The 10035-nt window shown below is 31.0% G+C and overlaps 1 protein-coding gene across 3 annotated transcripts in view; it reads right to left on the bottom strand.

Annotated features, from left to right (window-relative positions):
• The window catches only part of LOC129946725 (uncharacterized), a 58638-nt gene extending 50786 nt beyond the window's left edge, over window positions 1-7852 (bottom strand). The window contains exon 1 of one of the 3 annotated variants that reach the window (XM_056057009.1): window positions 7673-7852. The gene's annotated coding sequence lies outside the window, so the exon portion shown is untranslated. Of the gene's footprint in view, window positions 1-7655 lie in introns of all 3 variants that reach the window. The other 2 variants (XM_056057008.1, XM_056057010.1) reach the window with 2 other exon arrangements.
• Between the last annotated feature and the right edge of the window lie 2183 nt (window positions 7853-10035).

Here is a 10035-nt window from a genome sequence, read left to right on the forward strand (position 1 = left end):
TACCGTCAACTTCTTGTTAAAATACACCGATCTCGAAGAAATCAGAAGGAATGTATTTAGAAAAGACTTTCAATCGGAAGATCAAGTGATAAGTTTATTGAATGAAATGAATGTTGTCAATCTTTAAGAATTTTTCAAAACTGCGCTTAGATATAGAAGTGCTATAATTAACGAACATTTTTGATTGTGTTTCTATTCACTGTTTTTTAAATTATTTGTAGTCTGTCATGAACTGTTTATTGTTATAAAATTATAAATACCATTTTATATATTTAAAAGTTATTATATTGAGGGCTTTTTACATTCATTGTGTTTTGTTGTCAAACTAATAATGATTTTTCTAACATTTTTGGTGTAATGTAAAATTAACTTTAATTCAATAAAATCTGTATCTATCTATCTATCTTCGTATTTCTTTAAATTTCATCATATAAAAATAGTAATGAAATTTTTAAGTTTTCACGGAAATATAAAATTTAAGGATTTTGAGGAGCATTTTTTTCAGAAACCGTCAATTTAATTTCTTTTTGACATTGTCGTCGTTTTAGAATGTAGACGTAAACATGAAGTGTTCAAAAAAATTTATAAATTTTCATTTCAGAATATTGGCGATTTAAAAAAGTTATCAATCTCATAACATTGAGGTCAATTTTTAGTTTTTTTTTTTTAAAGTAAAACATTATTTCTAACTTCTTAAAAAAGTTTTTATCATCAAAATAACGTTTTGTTTTGCAATTTTCTAACCTTGTCATTGCAAAAAATTGGTACGACCACCAAAACTGATTTTTATCGTCAGTCACTGTTTATGATTCAACGTCAAAACATTGACCAAAATTGACCACACACCAACTTGGACTATTCGCGTCTTTCTTGGATATAAAAAAAATATTCATAAAATTAAATCGAAGTCCATTGAAAAATTTTGATTTGTGTACAATTTTGAACATGAAATTCGAAACTGTCTTCCAAACATAAAAGCGTTTACTTCCATTTTAAGTTTAAAAGAAGTCAAGACAAACACAAATTAAACATAAACCTTTCCGATTTGGACTTTCAAAAGCCAACATAGCGAATATAAACTGACAACTTTGTATCCAAATAGGCAAGAAGTAATTTAACACCACAATTTTTATTATAAAGTATCTTTTAATCAAACTTTTTGTCTTTATATGTACCTTAATGTCTGAATTCTTGTAGTTTTTTTTCACTTTTAATTAGTTTCTATTGGATTTTAAATCATTTCTGCAATAACATCTGTTAAAACTTTCAAAAAGTAATTTAAACTATCTTAACGGATATATTTCGGACTTCTTACGACTTAGCTAAGCTTAGCCATATCGCTCTCATTCCTAAGAAAAAAAAGTTCTAGAAGACAGCGAATGAAGTTGAGACTTTTTTGTTCGTCAAGTTAAAAATATGTAAGCATCATTACATATCTGTTGGAAAAACACGAGTTGGTGATAAAATCTCAATCGCATGGCTGTCAATCAGGCAAATTTACAACCTCGTTCGGTGCACCTAAGGGGCTGCCATAAACCGACAACATTATGACACATAAGTGTCAACATTGGCAACAACTCGCAACAAAATCAACAAAATACATGCATATACTCCGCTGCATAGGTGGTGCAGCAGCAGTGCAGCGGTGGCGTGCGATTTGGTGCAACAGCACAAAACTATGAATTGAAGTGTATCTTGTATCTCGGTGCGCATTAATGAGCTGATGTATGTTTAACAAATGTGTAGAACGTGCGAGCATAGAATGAGACTAGGTTTCAAGCTAAGACATTCATAAGCTAGGCTTATTGACATAGGCCGACGCGACGGTGTAATGGCGGGATTTAGGACTCGCGCCAATAGGTATAAATTCAAAAATGTTAAAACAAAAAGGTTAGCATTTCAATTGGCCACCCAAATCCATATTGATGATTGCAAAATTGTAAATCTTAGCTCGAGAACGAGGAAAAAATAATCGAATACAAAAAAATTTATAATGAAATCTACAAACTTCATTTGATATTCGACGAATGAATATTAAATCAATTTTATTGCTCGACTAATTGACGGCCAATTTGTTGGTAGTTGTTTTGGTTTTGATTTTGATTTGATGGAAACCAAAAGAAACGGTGGTATGGTCAATGGCAGCAGCAGAACGGTTGCCTAGATGAATTTATTGATCAAAATGAAGATCGTTATTTAATAATGGCATCGATTGGTATTGAATTAAATCAATTATAAATCACAACTTCTATGTATTTCAGGTTTAAAAAACATTGAATCAACACTAAACACACTTTAGAAATCTATAATTAAAACATTGGAAACTTAACAAGCCTGTCAGCATAAGAGGCGAGGCGTGGTAAATTGTAAATTATTTCTGTAAGGTTTAATATATTTTTATATATTTTTTTTGAACATGAAGGCAAAGATAAAAACTTAAGATTGATTAAATAAATAAAGTATCAAGAGTAAGTGGAAAGTTCTTGAATGGGTTTGTTAAATTTAAATTTATATTATCAAGGGAGTGTTTAAGAAAATGTTAACCTTTTAATTGATGGTTTTTTTTTTCTTGTAAGTTTCTATTTTCTGTTATCTAAAACTTAACCCGGAAGTTTAAATTGATAAGTATTTTTAACTTGTATATGTTTATTTTAACAATTTAAACATTGTTAGTATCAAGTTATAAATATTTACATGGGATGTTCATCATATAAAAAAATATTGCAATATTTTAAAAGTGATTCGCATTTGAAAAGTTTTACAAATTATTTCTCTGACAAGGTTTTTGATATTCCAAGGACTTAAAATTATGGTATGTAGATACAGATTAAGCATGATGGTTAAATGGTGTTTTTTTTGTTTTCTCATGGATTAAGTAGATATTTTTGTTCAGTAGGATTTGGCAATTCATCATGCATCTTTTTATACCAGAACTATGCTTCCAAACTGTGGAAATGTACTTTGAAAAAAGCTCATATTTTCGCTGAATTCATAGAGCACTTTGTCCGAAGAATTATATTAAGTGATGAAGCTTAAGGTGGGTGTCTATTTGAGAGTAAACGTTCTGCGAGTTACTTTCAAACTGCTGTCGAGATCGATCTCGAAAGTTGATATAGTCTGAAGAGTAGCTCGAGGAGAGTTAACTAATTACTTTCGACATTTGATCTTTTTTAAAATCACTCGCAAATGGACACATATGTTTACCACTATCCGAGATAAGCTCGCGGAATACCAACACTATTCATATTTTGCTATAGTAGCTATCGAGAGTGGAAGCAGTGGAAACTATGTCCTTTGTTCATATAAACTTGATTTGAAAATACATTCTTTTTTCGTTTTTACCTTCCAAAACTTATCTTTTAAACTGTTAAAAATTGCTGGACAGACGTTTCCAACAATTCTTCCTATTGTACATTCTGAAATCCGAAAAAGGTACTGAAGGCTGCCATATGAATCATCTGCACAGATCATACAATTAGCTTTTAGTCTTTTCCTTTGAAAATGATTTGCGCTTTATTCACTGAATGCTAAAAATATTAGTTTTACCAGCTTTCCGTTACTAGATATATTTTTAAAAATTATGGGTTCGAGCGACGTTTTGTATCAGAAGTTCAATTTTACTGACTACAATTTTGATATTGTTTAGAATCTTCAATTTGAAGCTCTCTTGTACCAGCAGACCCCGCACCGAATTGATTACGACGATCTACTCGTGGTTTGACCCAACATTTTGTTTAATTTTTTTTTAAGAACAGTGCCGGTAATTAAAGCAGCTTGTGAGAATACATGGCCAACTGATAATATGCAAGCAGAGGAAATCTATCAAGTGGACACGTTTATGAGAGTATCCCCAGCAAGAAAACTCTCAATATTCTAAATTTTTAAAATTTGGCTCTCAAATAGACAGTCTCCCGAGACTTTCTCTCGAATGTCAAATAAACACACACCTTTATTTCTGGTTGAATAGCTTCGCGAATAACCAAAAATGAAGCGGAAAATTGCAAGCACTTTGAGGCAATGCTGATTGATATATTTTTTGAAAAATGAAATCACCTATTTATAACCAAGAATACTGAGATACTTTCCATACAGTGGCCTTGACAATTAATTTGGTGACAACTTTATTTCCAGAAAGTGTTCTGGTTACTAGTCCCCTTGTTGGTGTGACTTAACACCTCTCGAATACTGTTTTATGGTTTTATGTTAAGAACCTGATACGATTAAACGTAACACCAGCCGATGTAGTAAGCAGGACCATTGCATACACATCTAACGAAGACGTATGGTATATGCCATTCATCTGTTTTCAATTGACAGTACCTTTCTATTTCGCACTATGGATCCCAAAATACCCTTTTTCTTCCGCGTTTATTCTGTTGTTTACTTCTCCTGTGCGTAGGATGGACAAAGCTTATGCCATTCGATTGTTTTCTAGATTACTGCTACGGATAGGGAATGTATTCCCGACCGAATCTTGTGTGGTCCCCTTTTTTTTTTTAAGGAAATAGCTTGTACAAGCTAGACAAAGCATCGATTACCTTCTGGCTTGCAACCAGGGACACGGAAGGAATTTAACCTTGTTTATTCCACTTTCTACTTCTTCTAAAGTGTACAACAAAAAAGACGTTATTCCCTAGTATTCTACTACAAACAGGGAACGTAATTATTACCGATCATTCCATGGTTACTATCTAAGAGTAGCTCGGAATAACTTAGTGTCGCGCTCTTGGCTAGTGCTCCGCTTCCTTAACCTCAGTCAAGATCCCAATATCCTAATATTAATATATGTATTGTTTGGTTACATGAATGACTTATAAATCTTACCCTTAAAAAAAAGACATTTTGAGAAATACCTTGTTAAAATATTTCTAAAAATGTATTGACTACGATTTTAAATAAATAAAATTGGTTGAAAATCAGATTTTCAAGTTTTAAGTCCAAGTTGGTTTTTGCTTTTTTGGAAAGAATCTTTGACAACGATGAGTCAACTTCAGCCTCTTAAAAAATTGCATCACACTTGTGCCAATAAACCAGCAAACTCTTCAAGCATAAGAATCCAATGTTTAAGTTAAAATGAAAAAAGTTGTACTGATCAATTCGACTATAACCTAGTAGTATGCCAAAACATTAATTCCAAAATTATTTGAGACCTGTATTTAAATTGAAAATTATAAAACTCATAAAAAATATATTTTGGTTTCATTGAGGTTTGAAAACAAAAACGTTGTGAAAACAAAAATGTTTGTGTAGAACGTAATAGCAAAATTTTGTCAATTTTTGTATTACTTTTTCAAAAACTTTAGTGAAATAAACTAACTAACTTTTTTGGACGTAGTACCCGTGCCGTGATAGTGACTGGGTTTGATTCCTGCATTTGATATCTAAAGGGTACTTCCTCTTGCGAGGAATTGACAAATTTTCCAATAGAAATTCTTGTCATGAAAAGTGCTTTCTCAAATAAGCCGTTCGGATTCGGCTTAAAACTGTAGGTCCCCATCATCCCTGGCAGCAGTACTCGCACACATGAACGGTTGGCAGTTTTAAGTCCCTAGGTCCTAGTTGTCAACGGACTGTTGAGCCACCCAATTTATTTGTTTAACTTTTTTGGACAGAGTTTTAAGGATTTTGCAGTCCATCCAAACTTAAAAACTATCCTTTATTCTTCAAAAGCTATTTTTGTAAGGGTTCCATATGTTTTAGTTTAAGTAAAAAATGTAAGTGTATCAAACTGACCAAATAGTATTCTTTATTGGAGTTGCGTTACTCTCAATTTTAACTGAATCAATTCTATGAGTAACTCAAATTTGAAACATTTTAAAAATTTAATAGGTCCAAAATTTGTTATTATTTTTATACAAACGCCTACTATTGAGCTATTTATTTATTTCGTAACAATTTTTTTTCTAAATTTGCAAAAACAAAAACCTACAAATTATCTTTACTTATGTTTTTAAGAAGAAATAAATTTAATTATCTTAAACACGAACTATTAAGGCCATAACTTACCTAACATAATCATCTTTTTTGATTTATGGTAAAGTTTTCGTTTTTTTTTTTGTTTTTAAGTCAATAATCAAAAAGTTCACTCAACTTTTTTTTGTTGTTTAAATAAAAACAAATCAACATCAACAACATTTTTATCGCAATAATAATGTTTGAGTATGTGATTCATCAGAGTTTTGATTTTAAATAAAACAAAAATAACAATAATTTAAGGTCTTATGCAAATTTTTCTTCTTTCTTCTTTGATTGTTTCTTTTTTTCTTTCATTTCTTTGAAAAATGACAAATTACTTAAACTAACGATTTAATAATAATTCACAAAAATTTACATCCAAATTAGTTTAAAATTGGTCTGATTTTTTTTGGGTTTGGTTGGTTTTAGTTTTGCATATTTATAAATGATTAACAACTAATTTGAATATTCATGAGGGATTATTTTGATTTTTTTAAATTTTATTTTAAAATATGTTTATTGATGAACACAAGCTTAAAACAAGAAGTGTGATAAGTTGATCAAGTTATTGTTTTTGTTTTCATGTGCGAAAATAAAATATTTATGCACATATTTTTACTGACGGAAGTATTTAGATGTTTTTTGATACGGATTAGAAATGTTTACATGATTTAAGTCATGTTCAGGAAATGTTTTGAGTGGGATCATTTTTTTTAAATTAATTTTATAGTGACATGAAAATTATTCTTAAAAAGAACAATACCTGCAAAAATTATTATAATTGCATTTTTGTGTAGTAAGAAACTTGTCAACTATAATTTTACCAATCTGTACAAAAGAGCTGATATTCGAACTTGAATTTACGGTATTTTTGATTATAGAACCTACCAAAAAGTTTTGTTTGTCATTCTATTTTAATAATATTTGAGGGAATTGTATGTTATTTTTGTCAAGAAAATACAAAAGACCTGACGTTCAAACTCGAAAGAAATGATTATTTAGAAAAAAGTTACAATTGATTTTTCAGCAAATATACAAAATAATCTATCAGTATGGGTATCTTATTAATTATTTTCATAGTTTAGCAAAACTATTGATCATTGATAAAAGACGATTATTAAATGTAAAATGTTTTGAAAACAGCTATGTCAAAATTCCAGTTACCAATGTTACTAAAGTAGAAAGAAATTCATTCAACATTGACTTTACAAACATCCATATCATCTTGCCTGGGAACCAAAACTCTCCTCATTAACTTATGTATGTATGTATATACATACGAGATCAAAAGAATAATACTTAGATATTAAAACTCCAATTTATTGTTTTTTTTTACTTTTAACAAAAATAAACCGCCTCGCGTAGTCGTTAAAACCCTTTATTAATAAGTCAAGAAAAAAAGTAACAGTACAACACGTAATGACCCTTAACCGAAAATAAAAGTGAAAAGTAGATAATGAGCCACCGAAAAGACTTTTTTTGACACAATTAACTACGCTTTCTTATTGATGCGCCTCAGTCACTGCGGTCGTAAATGATTGTAAAAATAAAACATACAAAAACTTCACAGGGCGATAGGTGGTGACAAAAGGTGATAAAGTTTATATTATTGCGCAAGAACTCTTCAACTACACACGTTACGATTGTTAAACGCGACAGGAAACAATAAAAACAAAGTTCCAATATATTATTGAGCTTACAAAGATTGATTTCTTACACAAAACTGCGACACGATATAAATATCAGTTGATTTATTTTATATATCAACTTATTACTTCCTTACAAAAGGGATGTTTTTATTTAAAAAAAATTATAATCAAATTAAAAATTAAATATATATTTCCCCAACGGTCAACGCGACAATACACGATGGCGACACGAGCCAAACTAAAATGTTGGACGCCCCAAACGCCAACCTTAAGCTGTTGCTTCTGAGTTGAGATCCACGCTGTATGATCACCGATCAGAGAAAGACACAATGCATAAAGATAAAATAAAAAAAAAAAAACAAAACAAACTTAAAATATACTAAGACGAGAATGAAAACAAAAACAAAGCACAGAGAAGACGTCTACTGCGAATGTATCTTAAAGATATAAAACACATATCCTATCGGCAGCAGCAGTGTTAAGTGTCCAGCAAGGTAGGTTTTCCGCTTTAAGTTGAAATGGTCAATTTACGCTCTACTGACTGAGAGAGGGTTGAGAAAATACCTCTCAGCTGGTGAGATGGTGAGAGAAAATTTTACCGGCTCGGCAGCATGTCAGATAAACTTATGTTCCACAATCCACATAAAAACAATTTTAAAATTGAGCGCCAAATGTGTCACAGAGACAATCATAGTTTGAAGCGAACGAGAATTAAGTCTTCTGCGATCCCCTGACATGTGTTAGATATTGGAGCGATAAGAGACTCAGCCCTCTAGGCCCCAAGCCTTCAAGTACTCTCGAACGTCGCATTCGTGGAGGCTTGAGAGAAACATTAGATAATTTAGATACATTTGTTTATAGTGCATGCTCTAAGGCCTCTGGGGACGACTGATGCGTGAAGAAGTGGGTAACGCAATATGCGTACACTACAGATTTACCTTTTCTTCTTGTGTCTTTTTGTATCCTTTGTAGAGAGCTTAGCTTGAATTTTGTAATATAGACGGAGTTGGAAAAAAAGCCGATGGCAACAAGAGTTATGGCTGCAGGATGTCGGAGTTGGGTGCAGTTTTATTATGTGTTTGAGACAACACGTGCTTTTTTTCTTCCACAACAGAAAGAAAACGTTTATTTATTTTACGAACATCCCCAGTCCCACAGACCCATAAGTGGCTGTAAAGTAGACATGTAGGATGGGATTTAGGTGGGTCAGATCTTATCTTTGATTTAAAGTTGAGTGGCAGTAGAGTCTCTCTATTAAATGACTTCATATAATACGAATACTTCACCCACTTTGTCGGAAATCGTTTGATATTATTATTTTAATCGATTTCTTACAAATACAAGTTTTGACCTGAATTGACTTTTGTGGTTGAAGTTTTTAAAAGTATAAGAAAAGAAAATGAAAGTAAAAATAAAATAAACACAAAATACTCGTAAATGATGAAATTTTTACTTAAGGAAGTAATTTGAATTTTTTGTGTTATGGTACCTTCACCGATGATCAGTTTTTTATTTCATAAACAAAACTTGAAAGGAATTTTAATTTTGTGATATTTTAAAAAATAAATGGCTATGTGGGATTAAAAATAGCAACATTTGAGGATGTTTGTTTGATTTGAGTATTTTGACTTCTTCCAGTTGAAAATTATTTTTACTTAAATAATTATTAAGAATTCCAAAAATGTGGATATTTAAAATATTATTTTAATTTAATGTAAAAAAATAATTTAAAGATTTTGTTTTGTATTTGTATCGACACAAAATGTGAAGATATGTAATTTTTTGAGACTCGAACACTTTTGAAAGATTGGAAGGCTTAAAATGAGATTTGATATTTTGAGTAACAATTTTAGTTCTGTTTCATATCGTTTGAAAAGATCACGATGGAAATATTACATTTCTATTTTGAAATGCCTTTTTTTTGATGTAAAACACGATCAACTAATTAAAAAGGTGTATAAACCTTCAACCGAACCGAATGTTACAAAGACAAAAGTGGAAACATCATAGGAGAACCACTGTCAATACTGAGGAAATAGAAAGAGCACTTATTTAGACTGAATAACGGAGACGATGAACTAAATTCCATTGCGAAGCAGGATGGTACATTCAATATAGATGACGAAAGCCAATAATCCCATCTTCCTGACTTAGATGAAGTATAGATAGCCATATTTAATCTGAAATCTGTAAAAGAGTAGATAGCTTAAATGCCGAGTTTTTCATAGCAGCTGGAGATCATTGTTTTAAAAGCAAGCACCAACTTAACCATTGAAATGGCAGGAAGAAAGCGTGCCTGATGAATAAAACTTCAGTTATTTTTTTGTATTATAGTGAAAATAGTGACCACACTTTAAACTGCACCAACTAAAGACGATTCAGTCTCTTTAACATCACATGTACATTTTTCTCTTCCATATATTATCAACAA

The sequence above is a fragment of the Eupeodes corollae genome, chromosome 2 (assembly GCF_945859685.1).
Source record: "Eupeodes corollae chromosome 2, idEupCoro1.1, whole genome shotgun sequence".
Taxonomy (NCBI): domain Eukaryota; kingdom Metazoa; phylum Arthropoda; class Insecta; order Diptera; family Syrphidae; genus Eupeodes; species Eupeodes corollae.